Source organism: Sphaeramia orbicularis, unplaced genomic scaffold, assembly GCF_902148855.1.
Source record: "Sphaeramia orbicularis unplaced genomic scaffold, fSphaOr1.1, whole genome shotgun sequence".
NCBI lineage: Eukaryota > Metazoa > Chordata > Actinopteri > Kurtiformes > Apogonidae > Sphaeramia > Sphaeramia orbicularis.
In genome coordinates this window covers 70,127-91,053 of record NW_021941508.1, presented here as the reverse complement: position 1 = coordinate 91,053, position 20,927 = coordinate 70,127, and the positions used below count along the sequence as shown (strand labels likewise).

Here is a 20,927-nt window from a genome sequence, read left to right as displayed (position 1 = left end):
TCTCCAAGCGAAGCCTTTGCACCAAGAATTGCGTTTTCTTATTTATTATTTCATTCAGTTCCAGTTTAGCTTTCCTTATACTGTTTAGCGTGTGCTCATCTGGCGTGGCAGAGTAGGCTCCCCTCCAATGATTTAATTTGACCTTCTAGCTCCAGTATTTTTGAGGTCTCTTTCTTATGAGATGAGAAGGAATTATTTTCCCACGCAATTACTGCCTTTCCCGCCTCCCAGAGGACACACGCTGATGTTCTTGGTAACTCATTTTCTATGTATTCGGACCATTCTCTTTTAAAGTAGCTGATAAACTCAGGATCTTAAGTAATGATGTATTAAATCTCCAGTTACGAGTTGGTGACTTGATGTCTTATGAACCAGAGTGAGTGACACTGGTGCATGGTCGCTGACGGTGATAGGATGAATTTTGGTTTCAGATATATCACTCATCATCAGCGCGGCTGCTAGTAAGGAAGTAATCTAATCTAGAATAAGAGTGGTGGACTGAGGAGAAGAAGGTGTATTCCCTGACAAGGGGATGGTGAGAGCGCCAAGCATCGCAAAGACCAAAATCCGTCACGTATTGTTTAACAACTTCTGAGGCTTGGTCATGTCTGATATTTCCAGTGGGACTCAGCCTGTCAACTCCTGGGTCCAGAACTGTGTTGAAGTCCCCTCCAATAATGAATGTGCAATCTGAGGTGATCATAGAGTGATGTAAAAAGGAGGGGTTGTCAACATTTGGTCCATATAAGTTTGCAATACATAACTTAACATTTGAACTGATACTTTTAACTATAATAATCTGCCCTCTGGATCTGTGATTATGCTGTCAATGTCAACGTTTAGTCTTCTGTTGATGAGAGTTGCCACGCCTCTCTGTCTTGAATTGAAACATGCTGAGTATACATGTGGAAACTGTGCTGTATGAAGTGTGTCTACAGATGTCTGTGATAAGTGAGTTTCCTGTAGTAAGACAATATCTGCCTTTAAATCCTGCAGCTGATTGAAAATCTTGGTTCTCTTCACCCTGGTACCAGCTCCATGCACATTCCAGGAGACAAACTTCAGTGTACCCATGATCTGATTTGTGTTAGTTATATTTGATGCATGCAGATGTGTTGAAATCCCACATGCGATAAGTGTGTGGGTTTTGGAGACATGCTACTGTGCATCCATGTATTTCTAACATCCATCTACCTCTGTTCTGGTTTAAAACATGCATATAACGTGAGGTTGTCCTTACACATGAAAATGTGAGGGAAAGAAAAAGTGAAAGGAAAAGGAGAGTGAGAGGGATACATATAATAAAAAGAGAAAAAAACACATCGCTGTTGTGCGTGTGGTGTGACGTGGAGACAGGCAGTGCATTAGTGACATGTCATTGGTTTCCATTGGCATTAATGTTAGTTCAGTCCCTTATTGCCTTAAGTCCGTGTATATGTGGGTGAACTTGTACTTCATCTTATTAGTAGAGCCAAGGGGTGGTGTTCTGGTCCCGGTATAACTGACCGTTGACAAATAGTTTATCCACAGCGGATAACCGCTCTGCAGCCTTCCGTCATGAATTTGCGGCGGATTGGAAACAAAACCCGGCGTCGGTCCAAGATCTCCTTCGGAAACTGATCGTTGACGCTGAAATCTTTTCCTCTCAGCTCTCGGCCCTGGGACTTCACCTGCTCTTTCTGTTTGGAATTCACAAACTTTGCTACGATCGGTCGGGGCCGGCGGGCGCCGGGTCGTTTCCCTCCTAGGTGGTGAATGTCGTGAAAGGAGATGTTCTTCACAGCTTCCTCCAGTAGCTTCAGGTGGGCTTTCATGAAGCTTTTCACGGTGGCCTCCGGGGTCTTCTTTCCTCCTCTTCTGGTATTCCCCGCGAACACCAGGTTATCCCTCATACTGCGTGTCTGAAGGTCAAGGACAGTCTCCCTGGTTTTTTGTTCTCCTCCAAGAGCCGGGTCATTCCCTCCATGAGGGATTTCACCGTCTCCCTGAGCAAAGCATTCTCTTCAGCTAAGGCCTGCACCTGCTGCTGGCTGAACTCCAGTGAGGTCCCTGCAGTGCTGGAACTCCTTATGCATGAGTTCCAGTAGACACAAACGGGCGTCCAGGCTGGACAGCTTACTGTCGAAGGAAATCAGGATGTCCACCGGATCTTTTTCAGGTGCGGAAGCCGCTTCTGGTGAGTCCTACTTCCAAGATCTTTTCGCCGCTGCTTTAGGAGTCATGGTGTTGGTTTTCCCCACCACAATGTTGTCGTAGCACCGGTCGATATACCCCGTCAGGCTGGCCAGGTCTTCCTTGCTGTGCTCCAGCATGATGTGTTAGATACTCTATTTCTCTACTTTTAGGTGTGATTAGCAAGGAACTGGCAAAAGAAGACGGTTAAATAGCTCATTACATTAAATATTGTAAGCGTGCCTTGTTTTAATCTGCCACCTCGCCGTCTCTCAGATTCTACGACACAACCATGTCACCACGCACTCCCACCCATTTCCTTTCATTTAATTGGATCTCCGTTAGCTTTGGCTTAGGCCATCGCTGTTCTTCCTGGAGTCCACACCACCATAATTGTCTTTATACGACAATACACAAATGACAAGAAACACCCACACACAAACCACAACTTAAAACCATTCATCACATGTACAAAACAAAACAAAAAAACATGTTCTACAGGACCTAGTTCAATTAACAGAACCTCCCAAAATTAGTTTTTAGTGTACTTTGTAAATGGTCATATATTTCACAGTTATAGATCAATGTAATGTCAAACAACTAAACATTAGCAGACACTGAGCATCCATCCATCCATCCATCCATCCATCCGTCCATCCATCCATTCCCTTCCTTTTATCCGGGGCCGGGTCGTGGGGGTAACAGTCTAAGCAGGAACGTCCAGACTCCTCCCTCTCCTCAGACTCCTCCTCCAGCTCTTCTGGGTGGACCCCGAGGCGTTCCCAGTCCAGTCCACAGACACAGTCTCTCCAGTGTGTCCTAGGTCTTCCCTCAGACTCCTCCTCCTGGTGGGACATGCCCAGAACACCTCCCTCTCCTCAGACTCCCTCTCCTCAGACTCCTTCCTGGGGACATGCCCAGAACACCTCCCCAGGGAGGAGTCCAGGAGGATCTGAAACAGATGTGTGATCCACCTCAGCTGGTTCCTCTGGACATGGAGGAGCAGCGGCTCTACTCTGAGCTCCGACACTGAGCATTGTTTTGCAAATAAATACTCTTTCAGTCGTTCTTTAAATCTGTATTTGTTTTTTTTTGATGATTTGTCCCAGCAGAACATTCCTTATCACCATGGCTCTGTCCATTCCAGTACTGTTCATTGTATTTGTTTTCACTGTAGGCAGAGGAACTCCACCTTCTGTCACCTGGTGTTCTGTAGATGTTCAGCAGAACCTTTATGGAATACCCTGGGCACTTTAGTCAGTGATATTTTCCTAATAAAAACAGTAGAGGCAATAAATCTGTTCTTTACCTTTAACCAAGCAGGACAGTTCTGAATTTTATCCCCATTTGTGCTGCTTTCTTCTGAAGCGTTTGTGGTTTCTTTCTATATGCTGTGGTAGTGCATGACCAAACATCTGAGCATTAAAGCTATACCGTATCATGTGGCATTTTTACACTTTTCTTTTGTCATCTTAAAATGCTCCTAATAAGCGTGTGTCAAACTAAAATGTAAAAGAAATCCATCAGGTATTGAAACTCAAAAATGTTTAATTCTCATATATTTCTGATAAAAGTCTGACCAATCATTTTATTCGGTCCGAATGAAATAATTGGCCGAACCTGGCTGAGCCTCCTGTCAATCATCCATTACTGCCGTCCTGCATCCGATCCATTATCGTCATCCCCCGCATCCGATATGTGTCCCTCTGAATCTGATGCTTCACTGGCACTACTCCTCCTGTCACTGACCACAGTCTGCTGTTTAAGGATGTGTTTGGATAAAACTGAAATGCACATGTGGAAGGAAAAAGCGGATTTTTAACAGAAACAACAACTAAGTGGAACAAACAGGAGTCCAATAAATGAAGGATGGGATGAAAGTCCAGAAGTCTGGTGTACTGGACTAAACAGGTCTGCACAAAGCTCAGCTTTTATGACTGTGGGACTCATACAGGTACATGTACATGGTGTCACACAGTGTAGGATTATGTAGGATGATAAATGTAAGGACTATGAAACCTCAAATGTCCACGGAAAAATTTGCGGAGGCCACGCGTTCACAGTGCGCGCCCGTCGCCTGGGCACCTCATGTCTGTGGTGCAGTGAAGATACTGACCCAGTACTGCACAGACCAGACCCTTAAATTCAGGGTCTACTGATGGAACAGGGGCCGCGGGCCCGCGGCAGGTGGATGATGCATCTGTTTACTGAGGGAGGGGTCCGCGGACACATCGAAGCGGACCGGACCTCCGCCTCTGCTTTCTCCGTGCACATCAGGTGAGAGGAGGAGAGAGGAGGAGGAGCCTCAGAGCTCAGGCAGAGGGAAGTGGGCTTTGGGGGAGGCGGGTTGTTCATGTTCAAACTTTTACTAAGTGCTGTGAGAAATGCCACATCGGTAGGTAGAGCTTTAATGTAAGTGTGATCAAAGCAGACCTTTAATGACACTTCCTCTGACATTTGAAGGTCAATATCAGAGCATGTCCTTATAGTCCAAATACTTCTGCCCATTTTATTTAGTACTATGTGTTTAGACCAGTGTTTCCCAACCAGTGTGCCATGAGAAATTATCAGGTGTGCCGTGGAAGATTATCCAATTTCAGCTGATTGGTTCTCTGAGCAAGCGGTGATGTAGGTCCATGTGCTGATGATCCATTCTACAACAGCAGTCTCCTGTTTCCTTTTGCAAAGTGAAAGTGAAAGGGAACCGGCCCCAATGTAGTGCGTTCTGTTGATAAAGCCCCCCTCATTAGTGATGTGTGGATCCACAGGTTACCTGCGGATCGGGTTGGGGGGCGCGCCTCTATTATACTACTATACGACAGACCTCAGTCTGTAAGGGGGGGGTCCATCAGGGGGGTCGCTGACGCACCTTTTTAGCTTTCTTGTTCCAAATGCCCCGCAACAATGTTGCCCCTGCACCCCCGGTGTGCTCCTGCCCCCCAGAAGAGTATCTGGTGACTGCTGCCAAGAAACTCCTCATTCTGGCAAACAAAGCTATTTCAGTTCTTTTCCCTTTCTCCACAACTTATCTATGCGAGGTGGGCTTTTCAAGCATGACTGCTATAAAGATGAAAAAAGACAGACTCACAGCTGCTGAGGAAGGTCTTTGTGTGTTTTTCTTCAATTCCTGCAACAGTATCAGCTTTGTGTTCAACTAAACAGGCCCAGGTTTCACACAGAGGAAGTACATTGAGACTAGATTTGCATTATATTTCAATAAATATACTTTTTGTGACATTTTTGTTTGGTGGTGTGCCTTGGGATTTTTCTAAAGTAAAATATGTGCCGTGGCTCAAAAAGGTTGGAAACACCGGTTTAGACCATGTTCACTCACTATGGAATAGTATTTCCAGAAGTTTAGTTTCCTGCACTTGTTCTACAGCCACATCATTTATATAGTTTTAGTTTCAGCTCATTCATTAACATAATTTTTGTCCCAAACACAATCCTATTTGTTTACAGATATTCAGAACTACTTGTTGGTGGATATCCATTTCACTACTGTTTGAAGTTCCAGATTTAAAACTCCTGAGTTCAGTTCTTGTGGGTTTTGCTCTGTATATTGTGGAATCATCAGCATACATGGACATTTTAGTGTCCCTTAGGGTCAATGTTAGGTCATTGGTAAATATTGAGTATAGCAATGGACCCAGACTACTTCCCTGTGGGACTCCACAGTCACTGACTTTAGGCTCAGACAAACTTCCATTAAATTAAATAGTCTGTTTTCGGTTTTTCAAATCACTTTCCAACCATCGGGTTCCAGTCAAACTAAAACCATAAAGTACTCATTTCTGTAACAACAAAGTATGATCTATAACCTGGAAAGCTGCACTGAAATCCGATCAAACTGCTCCTATTGGGCATCTGGTGACAGTGTCAGGTCATGTGACAGTTGAGTGCTCTGCCCTATTAGCAGGGCCGGACTGACACTCATTTTCAGCCCTGGAGTTTCATACCTCAGACCAGCCCACTTTAGATCACGACCAATTCTTATTAAAATCATGTAATTCTAACCTTACATGTTCTCTTCATGTGTGTCATTAGTGGTTCAGGTTGTGCTGCTGAGCTGCTCCTCTGTCATCAGTAGACTCTGCTCTCCCTTTCACTCTTCCTCCAGTTTCTCTAGACTCTCCTGCACCTGGATCACAATAAAAAATATATCTACAGACATTTGGACTTACTGAACCAGTTCAGATACTTACATTGGCTAAATATGCAGGTTTATTTAATATTACTTTATGCTGTTGCCTTTCAGTTGTGGGCTTGTGTATTTACTGTCTCACTTTTAATGATAAAACTAAAACAGGTCAGGACTATGGTTTGGGTCTAGACAGTGGTTTTAGTGGAACTACTGCTTGTTCACAGTCTGTTCCAACAGCTCACCTTCTCCTTCCATCCTGACAGGAACAATCCCCTCATCACTACTGGCTCCTGGCTCTGCTTCTGACACTAAAGCACAGTTTAAATGCTCTGAATTCTCAGCACAAACCTTCTGTTTCCAAAGCCTTGGTGTCAGTTTCATTCATGTAGTGCAGAATCATCTCAGATACCTTTCATACTGAACAGGCCTACACCATACTCTTCATTGGAGCCTATTTCTTCTAATCTCTTCCCTCTCTGAGCAGTCCTACCTGCCCACTCTGGACTTGTGGGCTCATGGCTGCTGTCTGCTGCTGGATCTGCTTTCTGACTCTGAGGAGCTACAAGACAAAGTTTCCCACTTCTGTGGCCTCGCATCAGACTATTATTTAAATGACAGAACCTTATGTTCCACGCCACAATGCCACACAATTCACTGACTCCATAATTAACTAGCTTTAAAGGTGCTTTACCCACTTCATCATCTTCATTAGTTGTTTCCAACCAGAGGTGGTTTTTGTGAAAAAGTTTCAGATTTTGTCACATTTGGCTGCATTTGCTTCCAGAGCTTTCCTCTTTTTCATTCTTGCCTCTCCACACCACCCTTGTTTTTTCTATTCTCCATGTTTCAAACAGTAAACACAGCTGAGCATCCACAGCCTACAGAGCACAGATCGTATATGTTCCACAGCTACAGTCCAGAGCTACTAACCGTATGCACCGACAGATTATGTCAGGTTACGGTGCGTCTGCTAAAAAAAGGAAGAAAAAAAACCCAGCTTGCTAGTAGAGGGGGTGGGGCCCAGGGACAGCAGCTGCAGATTACATGATCAACCACGTGCTATGACTGAACCCCCCCCCCCCCAAATAAATAAATAAATAAAATATATATTTAAAGTGAACTCCGGCCCTCGCAGCCTAAATATTATACCAGCCCACCGGGAATTGTCCCGGTCCTCCCGATTAGCCAGTCCGGGCCTGCCTGTAATTGTGTTGACAGTCAGAGCTCAGATCATTAGAAAAAAATACTGTTGGATTAGTTTGAAAGCAATTTTCCCCATGATTTAACTCAGTGTGAGCAGCAAGCTGATTGGTCAGCTGTTAGAGCACCAGAGCGGTGCAGGAGGATTCTGCGGTAAAAGAATGTTACAGATGTTACAGAGGGTTAGATAAATACAAATGTACACATTGTTTCATCCCATAAATGTACATATTTGTCCTCAGATTTTTGGTGTGTGCTGCTGTTTTTAGACCATAATAGACTGTTTCATATAATAGTGTCTTTTGCACCACAACCATCTTTTACTGTTTTTCGTTACTGACAGAAACAATGATAATGACAATAACATTGACTCACACTGACTTTGACAATGTCCATCCATCCATCCATCCATTATCCACCGCTTATCCGGGACCGGGTCACGGGGGTAACAGTCTAACCAGGGATGCCCAGACTTCCCTCTCCCCGACACCTCCTCCAGCTCTTCCGGGGGACCCCGAGGCGTTCCCAGGCCAGCCGAGAGACATAGTCTCTCCAACGTGTCCTGGGTCTTCCCCAAGGTCTCCTCCCGGTGGGACATGCCCAGAACACCTCCCCAGGGAGGCATCCAGGAGGCATCCGAAACAGATGCCCGAGCCACCTCAGCTGGCCCCTCTCGACGCGGAGGAGCAGCGGCTCTGCTCTGAGCTCCTCCCTGGTGACTGAGCTCCTCCCCCTATCCCTAAGGGTGCGCCCAGCCACCCTGCGGAGGAAACTCATTTCGACCACTTGTATCCGGGATCTTGTCCTTTCGGTCATGACCCAAAGTTCATGACCATAGGGGGGCAGGAACGTAGATTGACCGGTAAATCGAGAGCTTCTCCTCTCGGCTCAGCTCCTTCTGAACCACGACAGACCGGTACAGTGACTGCATCACTGCAGACGCTGCACCCATCCGTCTGTCAATCTATTTTTTTTTCACATTGCACCCGGCTACGATTCTCTCGTTGGGTGGTGGTCCACCGGGCGGGCCCACGTCGCTCCTTCGGGCTGGGCCCGGCCGGACGACTTTGACAATGTCAATGTCTTAATTGTTTGGAATCAACCTGAAAAACCTCAGGGTGTGTTTATTATCATGTTAGGAACATCCCAAATCACAGTTTAGACATGTTTGAAATCATGTCTGTAAAGGTCATTTTCAGAAGTCATACTATAGACTTATGAAAAACTCATTTATGGAACATGTTGGTGACCACCTGAAAAATGTTTGAAATCAACCTGAAACACTTCAGGGAGTGTTTATTATGGGTTAGGAACAGGGTTAGGAACAGGGTTAGGAAAAGGGTTAGGGTTAGCCTGTCCTCAGGGGGGCACCATCTACCATCCAGACCATAGACCATATGAACAGGGTTAGGGTTAGGGCTAGGACACATGGCCGTCATTGACCTTCTTGTTGTTGGAACCAGAGGTGACCATATTTGGACAAAGGGTGAAGCCAGTAAAGTGAGGCTATGCTAAATGCTAATTTACTGACAAAGTTGATCAAACACGTACTGATCAATGTTTGTGTCAATTCTGGACCTTTACCCATAAGCCACCACTGAGGACCTTTACCCATAAGGCACCACTGAGGACCTTACCCATAAGCCACCACTGAGGACCTTTACCCATAAGCCACCACTGAGGACCTTTACCCATAAGGCACCACTGCAGTGGTCAGTGCATCCGTACCCTAACCCGTTGTCTGACTCTAATAATACGATAATAATCACATGAACAAAATAACAATGACAAGAATAACTTATGGGTTTAGTTTATTGTAAATGATTCAAATGGAAATCCAACAGTTATTTATGCAGATGATGAACAGAATATGAAACTAATATTCAACATGCACTGCATGAGGACACAGGGACACCAGACTAGGGTTAAGGTTAGGAACAGGGTTAGGGTTGGGACAGGGTTAGGGTTAGGAAAGGGTTAGGGTTGGGAACAGGGTTAGGGTTAGGAACAGGGTTAGGGTTAGTGATTGGCTGCTCAAAGACACATCTCAGACTAGAATCACATGTGGACTGAAGCATATGACACGTTCTCAGACTGGAATCTGTGCATGGATGACTAAAAATGAACAATGGAGAGTTTTGAAGATTCAAACTAATTCAAATACTAGTTTCATAATTATCATATAAATATGAAAGAAGTGAAAAAAAAAATATGATGAAACATTCGTTCTGTTGTGGATGGCTGGTCTCTGTGGTCTGGTGGTTTTTGGGCTGGGGTTGGAGCGGCGTTCGTTTGCGTCTGCAGTTACTTCTGAGGCTGATACTGAATCAGACGGAGGGCGTCATCGTTGTCCAACACGCCCTGGATGAACTCGCCTTCTGCCACTCGGTCTGAACACAAAGGTCAAAGGTCAATCAGCTGTTTCATGCTGTTTTTTTGACACATTCCTGCACATGTTCAACCACACTCATGTCCATCTGATGCACAAAGGCACTGTTGTGGTGCCTGTATCTAACCCTAACCCTAACCCTAACCCTAACCCTGCTGACCCTGTGGGTTCTCACCGTTGTCTTCTTTGTTGAAGATCTTCCACAGTTTGTCGGCTCTCTTCTCAGGTGTGTTTTCATCTTCAGGCAGAGTCGACAGATCCTCTTTGGAATCAGCTTGAAAATGGCCTGTTCCAAAAACACAAGACAAATTGACCAGACCAAAGCCAGTGTCCACTGTGGATGAGGACTCACCCTGACCGTTCAGATCAGGTCTGAACCTGAACTAGAACCTGAATCTCTGGAACTGATCCGACCAGGAGTGTCCACTGGAAAAAAAATCTGACCAAGTGTATGTTTATCATTTGTTCCAAAAATGTGATGAGACTGAAAATCAGAATCACCGACAGAGAAACTGTTCAGTCAGATACAAACTAACCCTAACCAGGACCCTAACCCAAAACCTAACCAAGACCCTGACCCTAACCCTAACCCCAAACCTAACCAAGACCCTGATCTTAACCCTAACCAAGACCCTGACCCTAACCCTAACAAAGACACTGACCCTAACCCAGGACCTAACCCCAAACCTAATCAAGACCCGATCTTAACCCTAACCAGACCCTGACCCTAACCCGACCCAGGACCCTAACCCCAACCCTAACCAAGACACTGACCCTAACCCTCACCAAGACCCTGACCCGAACCCTGAACATAACCAAGACCCTAACCCTAACCAAGACCCTGACCCGAACCCTAACCCCAAACCTAACCAAGACACTGACCCTATCCCTAACCCAAGACCCCAACCCTAACCCTAACCGAGGACCCTAACCCTAACCAAGACCCTGACCCTATCCCTAACCCTAACCCTAACCCCAAACCTAACCAAGACCCTGACCCTAACCCTAACCCAAACCCAAGACCCCAACCCTAACCCTAACCAAGGACCCTAATCCTAACCAAGGACCCTAACCCTAACCAAGACCTAAACCCAAACCCTAACCACAACCTAACCAAGACCATAACCCTAACCAAGACCCTGACCCGAACCCTAACCCTAACCATGACTCTGACCCTACCCTAACCCAGGACCCTAACTCCAAACCTAACCAAGACCCTGACCTTAAACCTAACCGAGACCCTGACCCTAACCCTAACCGACCCTAACCCCAAACCTAACCAAGACCCTAACCCTAACCAAGACCCTGACCTATCCCTAACCAAGATCCTAACCTAACCCCAAACCTAACCAGACACTGACCCTAACCCTAACCAAGACCCTGACCCTGACCCTAACCCTAACCAGACTCTAACCCTAACCCAGGACCCTAACCCCAAACCTAACCAAGACCCTAACCTATCCTAACCAAGACCCTGACCCTAACCATAACCCTAACCCAGGACCCTAACCCAAACCTAACCAAGACCCTGACCCTAACCCTAACCAAGACCCTGACCCTATCCCTAACCAAGACCCTAACCCCAACCCCAAAACCTAACCAAGACACTGACCCTAACCCTAACCCTAACCCTAACCCTAACCCTAACCCTAACCCTAACCCTAACCCTAACCCCAAACCTAACCAAGACCCTGACCCTGACCCTAACCCTAACCAAGACTCTGATCCTAACCCAGGCCCTAACTCCAACCTAACCAAGACCCTAACCCTAATCCAACCAAGACCCTGACCCTAACCATAACCCTAACCCAGGACCCTAACCCAAACCTAACCAAGACCCTGACCCTATCCCTAACCAAGACCCTAACCCCAACCCTAACCAAGACACTGACCCTAACCCAGGACCCTAACCCCAAATAACCTAACAACCCGACCCTGACCCTAACCCTAACCTAACCAAGACTCTGACCTACCCTACCCAGACCCTAACCCCAAAAGACCCTAACCAAGAACCCTAACCCTAATCCTAATCAAGACCCTGACCCTAACCATAACCCTAACCCGGACCCTAACCCCAAAACCTAACCAAGACCCTGACCCTAACCCTAACCAAGACCCTGACCCTATCCCTAACCAAGACCCTAACCCTAACCAAGACCCTATCCCTAACCAAGACCCTATCCCTAACCAAGACCCTAACCCCAAACCTAACCAAGACCCTGACCCTAACCCTAACCAAGACCCTGACCCTAACCCTAACCCAGGACCCTAACCCCAAACCCAACCAAGACCCTGACCCAACCTAACCAAGACCCTGACCCTAACCAAGACCTGACCCTATCCCTAACCAAGACCCTATCCCTAACCAAGACCCATCCCTACCAAGACCCTAACCCCCCCCAAACCTAAACCAAGACCTTGACCCTAACCCTAACCAAGACCCTGACCCTAACCCTAACCCAGGACCTAACCCCAAACCTAACCAAGACCCTGACCCAAACCTAACCAAGACCCTGACCCTAACCAAGACCCGACCCTATCCCTAACCCTAACCAGGACCCTAACCCGAAACCTAACAAGACCCTGACCCTAACCCCAAACCTAACCAAGACCCTGACCCTAACCAAGACCCTAACCCTAACCAATACCCTGACGCTATCCCGAACCCTAACCCAGGACCCTAACCCCAAACCTAACCAAGACCCTGACCCTAACCCCAAACCTAACCAAGACCCTGACCCTAACCAAGACCCTAACCTAACCAAGACCCTGACCTATCCCTATCCCTAACCTAACCCCAAACCTAACCAGGACCCTGACCCTAACCAAGACCCTAACCCTAACCAAGACCCTGACCCTAACCAAGACCCTGACCCTATCCCTAACCCTAACCCAGGACCCTAACCCCAAACCTAACGAGACCCTGACCCTAACCAAGACCCTGACCCTAACCCTAACCCCAACTAACACAAGACACTGACCCTAACCAAGACCCTGACCCGAACCCAACCCTAAACCTACCCAGGACCCTAACCCCAAACCTAACCAAGACCCTGACCCTACCAAGACCCTAACCCTAATCCTAACACTAATCCTAACCCTAACCCAGGACCCTAACCCCAAACCTAACCAAGACCCTGACCCAAACCAAGACCCTAACCCTAATCCTAACCAAGACCCTGACCCTAACCAAGAGCCTAACCAAGACCGTGACCCTAACCCTACACCAGGACCCTAACCCCACACCTAACAAAGACCCTGACCCTAACCAAGACCCTGACCCTAACCAAGACCCTAACCCTAACCAAGACCCCTAACCCTAACCCTAACCAAGACCCAAACCCTAACCCCAAACCTAACAAAAACACTGACCCTAACCAAGACCCTGACCCGAACCCTAACCCTAACCAAGACCCTGACACAAACCCCAAACCCAGGACCCTAACCCCAGACCTAACCAAGACCTAACCCTAACCAAGACCCTGACCCGAACCCTAACCCCAAACCTAACCAAGACACTGACCCTAACCCTAACCAAGACCCTGACCCGAACCCAAACCCTAAACCTTACCCAGGACCCTGACCCTAACCTAACCAAGACCCTGACCCTAACCAAGACCCTAACCCTAATCCTAACACTAACCCTAACCCTAACCCTAACCCAGGACCCTAACCCCAAACCTAACCAAGACCCTGACCCAAACCAAGACCCTAATCCTAACCAAGACCCTGACCCTACCAAGAGCCTAACCAAGACCGTGACCCTAACCCTAACCCAGGACCCTAACCCACACCTAACAAAGACCTGACCCTAACCAAGACCCTGACCCTAACCAAGACCCTAACCCTATCCCTAACCAAGACCCAAACCCTAACCCCAAACCTAACAAAAACACTGACCCTAACCAAGACCCTGACCCGAACCTAACCCTAACCAAGACCCTGACACAAACCCAAACCCAGGACCCTAACCCCGACCTAACCAAGACCCTAACCCTAACCAAGACCCTGACCCGAACCCTAACCCTAAACCTTACCCAGGACCCTAACCCCAAACTTAACCAAGACCCTGACCCTAACCAAGACCCTAACCCTAATCCTAACACAACCCTAACCCCACCCAGGACCCTAACCCCAAACCTAACCAAGACCCTGACCCAAACCAAGACCCTAACCCTAATCCTAACCAAGACCCTGACCCTAACCAAGAGCTAACCACGACCGTGACCCTAACCCTAACCCAGGACCCTAACCCCACACCTAACAAAGACCCTGACCCTAACCAAGACCTGACCCTAACCAAGACCCTGACCCAAACCAAGACCCTAACCCTAATCCTAACCAAGACCACCTGACCCTAACAAGAGCCTAACCACGACCGTGACCCTAACCCTAACCCAGGACCCTAACCCCACACCTAACAAAGACCCTGACCCTAACCAAGACCCTGACCCTAACCAAGACCCTAACCAAGACCCTAACCCTATCCCTATCCCTAACCAAGACCCAAACCCTAACCCCAAACCTAACAAAAACACTGACCCTAACCAAGACCCTGACCCGAACCCTAACCCTAACCAAGACCCTGAACAAACCCAAACCCAGGACCCTAACCCCAGACCTAACCAAGACCCTAACCTAACCAAGACCCTGACCCGAACCCTAACCTTACCAAGACCCTGACACAAACCCTAACCCTAACCCTAACCCGGGACCCTAACCCCAAACCTAACCAAGACCCTGACCCTAACCAGGACCCTAAGCCCAAACCTAATCAAGTCCCTGACCCTAAACCTAAACCAAGACCCTGACTCTAACTCTAACCAAGACCCTAATCTTAACCCTAACCAAGACCCTGACCTAACCCAACCCTAACCCAGGACCCTAACCCCAAACCTAACCAAGACCCTGACCCTAACCAAGACCCTGACCCTAAACCTAACCAAGACCCTGACCCTAACCAAGACCCTAACCCTAACCAACCCTATCCCTAACCCTAACCAGGACCCTAACCCCAAACCTAACCAAGATCCTGACCCTAACCAAGACCTAACCCTAACCAAGACCCTATCCTAACCCTAACCCAGGACCCTAACCCCAACCTAACCAACCAAGATCCTGACCCTAACAAGACCCTGACCTAACCCCAAACCTAACCAAGACCCTAACCCTAACCAAGACCCTGACCCTATCCCTAACACTAACCCAGGACCTACCACACCCTAACCAAGACCCTGACCCTAACCCAGGACCCTAACCCAAACCTAACCGAGACCCTGACCCTATCCCTAACCCAAACCCAAGACCCCAACCCTAACCCTAACCAAGGACCTAACCAAGGACCCTAACCCTAACCCTAACCAAACCCTGACCCAACCCTAACCCAGGACCCTAACCCCAAACCTAACCAGACCCGACCCTAACCAGAACCCTGACCGTAACCCTAACCAAGACCGTGACCCTAACCCTAACCCAAACCAGGACCCTAACCCCAAACCTAACCAAGACCCTAACCCTAACCCCAAACCTAACCAAGACACTGACCCTAACCCTAACCAAGACCCTGACCCTAACCAAGAGCTTGAGCCTAACCAAGACCCTGACCCTATCCTAACCCAGGACCCAAACCTAACCAAGACCCTGACCCTAACCAAGACCCTAACCCTAACCCCAAACCTAACCAAGACACTGACCCTAACACTAACCAAGACCCTGACCCTATCCCTAACCCTAACCCAGGACCCTAACCCCAAACCTAACCGAGACCATGACCCTAACCAAAACCCTATCCCCAAACCTAACCAAGACCCTGACCCTAACCCTAACCAAGACCCTGACCCCAAACCTAACCAAGACCCTGACCCTAACCCTACCCCTAACCCCAAACCTAACCAAGAACCTGACCCTAACCAAGACCCTAACCCTAACCAAGACCCGACCCTAACCAAGAGCCTGAGCCTGAGCCTAACCAAGACCCTGACCCTATCCCTAACCCTAACCCAGGACCCTAACCCCAAACCTAACCAAGACCCTGACCAAGACCCTAACCCTAACCCCAAACCTAACCAAGACACTGACCCTAACCCTAACCAAGACCCTGACCCGAACCCTAACCCTTACCCAGGACCCTAACCCCAAACCTAACCGAGACCATGACCCTAACCAAGACCCTATCCCCAAACCTAACCAAGACCCTTACCCTATCCTTCACCCAGGACCCTAACCCCAAACCTAACCAAGATCTTGACCCTAACCAAGACCCTAACCCCAAACCTAACCAAGACCCTGACCCTAACCAAGACCCTAACCCCAACCCCAAACCTAACCAAGACCCTGACCCTAACCCTAACCCTAACCCTAACAAAGACCCTGACCCGAACCAAGACCCTAACCCTAACCCAGGACCCTAACCCCAAACCTAACCAAGACCCTGACCCTAACCAAGACCCTAACCTAACCTCAGAGCTAAGCAAGACCCTAACCCTTACCCAGGACCCTAACCTTAACCCAAGACCCTAACCAAAACCCTAACCCTTACCCAAGACCCTGATCTAGAGACAATAGATCTGGAAAATGAGTTCAACTAATCTGAACAAGAGAATTTACACTGGTTCCATACGCAGATTTATTTATTTTTTTTGCTTAAATTAAAAAAAAAAAAAAAAAAAAAAAATTGAATTAAGAAAAAAAATCTTGAATTAAGCAGATAAATCTTCCATGGAACCAGTGTAAATCTCTTGTTCAGATGAGTTGAACTCATATTTTCCAGATCTATTGTCTCTAAATCAGGGTTAGGATTAGGTTACGGTTGATCAGGGTTAGGGTTATGGTTAGATCAGGGTTAGGGTTAGATCAGAGTTAGGGTTATGGTTAGATCAGGGTTAGGGTTAGATCAGGGTTAGGGTTATGGTTAGATCAGGGTTAGGGTTTGATCAGGGTTAGGGTTATGGTTAGATCAGGGTTAGGTTAGATCAGGGTTAGGGTTAGATCAGTTAGGGTTATGGTTAGATCAGGGTTAGGGTTCAATCAGGGTTAGGGTTAGGATTAGATCAGGGTTAGGATTAGGTTACGTTAGATCAGGGTTAGGTTAGATCAGGGTTAGGGTTATGGTTAGATCAGGGTTAGGGTTAGATCAGGGTTAGGGTTTATGGTTAGATCAGGGTTAGGGTTTGATCAGGGTTAGGGTTAGGTTAGATCAGGGTTAGGGTTTGATCAGGGTTAGGGTTAGATCAGAGTTAGGGTTATGGTTAGATCAGGGTTAGGTTCAATCAGGGTTAGGGTTAGGATTAGATCAGGGTTAGGATTAGGTTACGTTAGATCAGGGTTAGGGTTAGATCAGGGTTAGGGTTAGGTTAGATCAGGGTAGGGTTCAATCAGGGTTAGGGTTAGGGTTAGGATTAGATCAGGGTTAGGATTAGGTTACGGTTAGATCAGGGTCAGGGTTAGATCAGGGTTAGGGTTAGATCAGATCTTCTCTGTGACTGAACAGTTCCTCTGTAGGTGATTCTGTCTAACTTTCAGTGTGAACACATATTCAGAACAGAAATGAAACAAATCCTTTTGAAAAGATTTAGATTTTTTTTCCAGTTTTGATTAAAAAAAAAAAAACACTTCAACTCTTAGTTCTGTCATTAAATAGTTCATATTTTGGACTGAGATGAGGTGAAAGAACACATTCTGAAGTTTGTCAAGTTTCAGGTTTAATAACATTTATGGAGACTTTTGGAGTTTCAACCTGTTCAATAATGAAAGAATTGAGTTCAGAAACATGTGGGTTAGGTTTAGGGTCCGCCCTGTTTGAAGGTGGATGTGTCTAATAATTAATACACATAAATAAGAGTATATAAACACTGACCTCAGCTGATCATTTATAGACAGTAAATAAACACTGACCTCAGCTGATCATTTATAGACAGTAAATAAACCTGACCTCAGCTGATCATTTATAGACAGTAAATAACACTGACCTCAGCTGATCATTATAGACAGTAAATAAACAGGTAAATTTGTCGTATTTCAGTTGTATTTCTGATCTGGTTTATGTGCTTATTTCTGCTCATCCATATTTAATAAAGATTAAATCAAATAAATAAAGTTCATGTGTTCAGTTTGACTGTTTATCACAGTCTGACAGACTAACCCTAACCAAGACCCAACCCTAACCAAGACCCTAACCAAGACCCTAACCCTAACCCAAGACCCTAACCCAAGACCCTAACCCAAGACCCTAACCCTAACCAAGACCCTAACCAAGACCCTAACCCTAACCCAAGACCCTAACCCTGACCCAAGACCCTAACCCTAACCAAGACCCTAATCCAACACCCTAACCCTAACCACTCCAGGACGTACCGTCTATTTTCCGCCATTTCCATTATTTAATACAACTAGTTTTGTCATTGTACCCGTGGCTAAGACGCCCTCGTGTGGTGCAACAATGACTGGATACAGGGACATGGGGACACGGGACACTGGATGAACACAGAAGGTGCATTATTCTATAGCTATCCCCCAGAAACACATTTTAACTGATTTAATCCATGGTCACATGTATAAGACCTGGTCTAATATTATCTACTGTTTCATCTTCACATGTTCCTCTGTTTTCCTAACCCTAACCCTAACCCTCTGTTCTTGGACTTTCTTCCATCCTAATGTTCACTTGTAGACAGATGATACGTTAGTCTATGCTTCAGTCACATGTTGAGTACATTCTGCGGACAGTAGGGTTAGGGTTAGGGTTAGGGCTGTTCCCACCCCCTTCGGTCCCTAAAACTCACCGTACAGATTTCCTAAACTCACCGTACAGATTTCCTTGACCTCGGACTTGGTGATGTATCCGTTCTTGTCGACGTCGAACAGGGAGAAGGCCCATTCCAGTTTCCTGGTGGTCTTCCCCGTCGACGTCATGTGGAGGGCGATGATACTCCTTGAAGTCCAGCGTTCCGTCGTCATTGGTGTCAAAGGAGCGGAACACGTGCTGGGCGTAGGTGTTGGCGTCGCACTCGGGAGAACTTGGTGTAGATGTTCTGGAACTCCTCTTTGGAGATGCGTCCGCTCGGACACTGCTTCTTGAAGTTTTCGTACCACTGAACCAGCTCCGATTCCGAGAACTTGGTGTTGAGTTTCAGATCCTCCAGGATCTCCTTGGACATGGCGCCGCTCTTGCTGTTTCCCATTGTCAATTTGTGCCGGAGATGTTTTTGAGTTGAATCAAAGTATGAATTTGTGTCTATGTCCTCTTCTCTGTAAACTGCAGACTCTTAGTCCAGCTGGTGGATCCTTCTGACCGTGGACTTGGCCTGGAACTGACAAACAAGGCACTTGGTGAGTTAATTAATCCAATCAGACACTGATTACCCGCCCAGACCAGGCACGTCAGGGTTCATCCCAAGGCCAGGCGTCTACCCCAGCACTGAAAGAGCACAGGGACGCAAAAAGAGCACAGGACGCAAAGAGCTTCAACTCAACTGGAGCTTCAACTCATGTCCTCTGGGGTGGGGGTGGGTCCACTCATGTCCTCTGGGTCAGGGGGTCCACACATGTCCTCTGGGGTGGGGGGCGTCCACACATGCCTCTGGGGTGGGGGGTCCACTCATGTCCTTTGGGGTGGGGGGCGTCCACACATGTCCTCTGGGGTGGGGGCGTCCACACATGTCCTTTGGGTGGGGGGGTCCACTCATGTCCTCTGGGGTGGGGTGGGGGGCGTCCACCATGTCCTTTGGGTGGGGGGTCCACTCATGTCCTCTGGGGTGGGGTGGGGGCGTCCACACATGTCCTTTGGGGTGGGGGGCGTCCACACATGTCCTCTGGGGTGGGGGTCCACTCATGTCCTTTGGGGTGGGGGGCGTCCACACATGTCCTCTGGGGTGGGGGCGTCCACACATGTCCTTTGGGTGGGGGGTCCACTCATGTCCTCTGGTGGGGGTGGGGGGCGTCCACACATGTCCTTTGGGGTGGGGGGGGTCCACTCATGTCCTCTGGGGTGGGGGTGGGGCACTCATGTCCTTTCGGGTGGGGGGATCCACTCATGTCCTTTGGGGTGGGTGGTCCACTCATGAAGACTCTGCTGTGGCCTCTGCCATCTTCTAGGGTCTGGTCCGCTGGGGAGGAGCATCACAACAGTTGACAGGAAGAGGTGGGACAGAGTGATAAAGAAGAGCAGCTCTGTCTTGGGGGGGGGGGGCTGGAGACGTCTTCCATGGTGGACAAAGACTTCCACTCCCTCCAACACATACTGACTGCACTGAGGAGCTGCATTACAGACAGACTGAGGAGGACAGGTAGGACAGGTAGGACAGGCAGGACAGGTAGGACAGGCAGCAGGCAGGACAGGTAAGAGCAGTCAGAAACTGGTCCAAATAATCTATAATCTAAATAATCTATGTATACAAATACACAATTGCACATATATACAACACACATCCACACCCACATATATATATATATATATATATATATATATATATATATATATATATATATATATAATATATATATATATTCTTTTTTTTTTTTTTTATGTGTGGACATAGGAGTGTGTACCTGTCCATCCACATACACAACAGCTGGAGTTAGTAGTTATGGTGTTTACAGATGATGTTTATAGTTGTGTTCACAGGTGGTGTTTACAGGTTGTGTTTACAGGTGGTGTTTACAGGTTGTGTTTACAGGTGGTGTTTACAGGCAGTGTTTATAGGCGGTGTTTACAGGTTGTGTTTACAGGTGGCGTTTATAGGTGGTGTTTACAGGTAATGTTTACAGGTGGTGTTTAAATGAACTAAAATGTTCAATGTGTTGTATGTGTTTCTGTGTGTTGTATGTGTTCTATGGTTGTATGTGTTCAATGTGTTTGTGTGTTCTATGTGTTATGTGTTCTGTGTGTTGTATGTGTTCTGTGTGTTGTATGTGTTCTATGTGTTGTATGTGTTCAATGTGTTTGTGTTCTATGTGTTTATATGCTTGTGTGTTGTATGTGTTCTGTGTGTTGTATGTGTTCTATGTGTTGTATGTGTTCTATGT

General features: G+C 47.2%; 1 pseudogene; it reads right to left on the bottom strand.

Moving 5' to 3' along the window:
- Positions 1–1,221: 1,221 nt before the first annotated feature.
- Positions 1,222–19,208, bottom strand: LOC115416001 (recoverin-like; annotated as a pseudogene).
- Between the last annotated feature and the right edge of the window lie 1,719 nt (positions 19,209–20,927).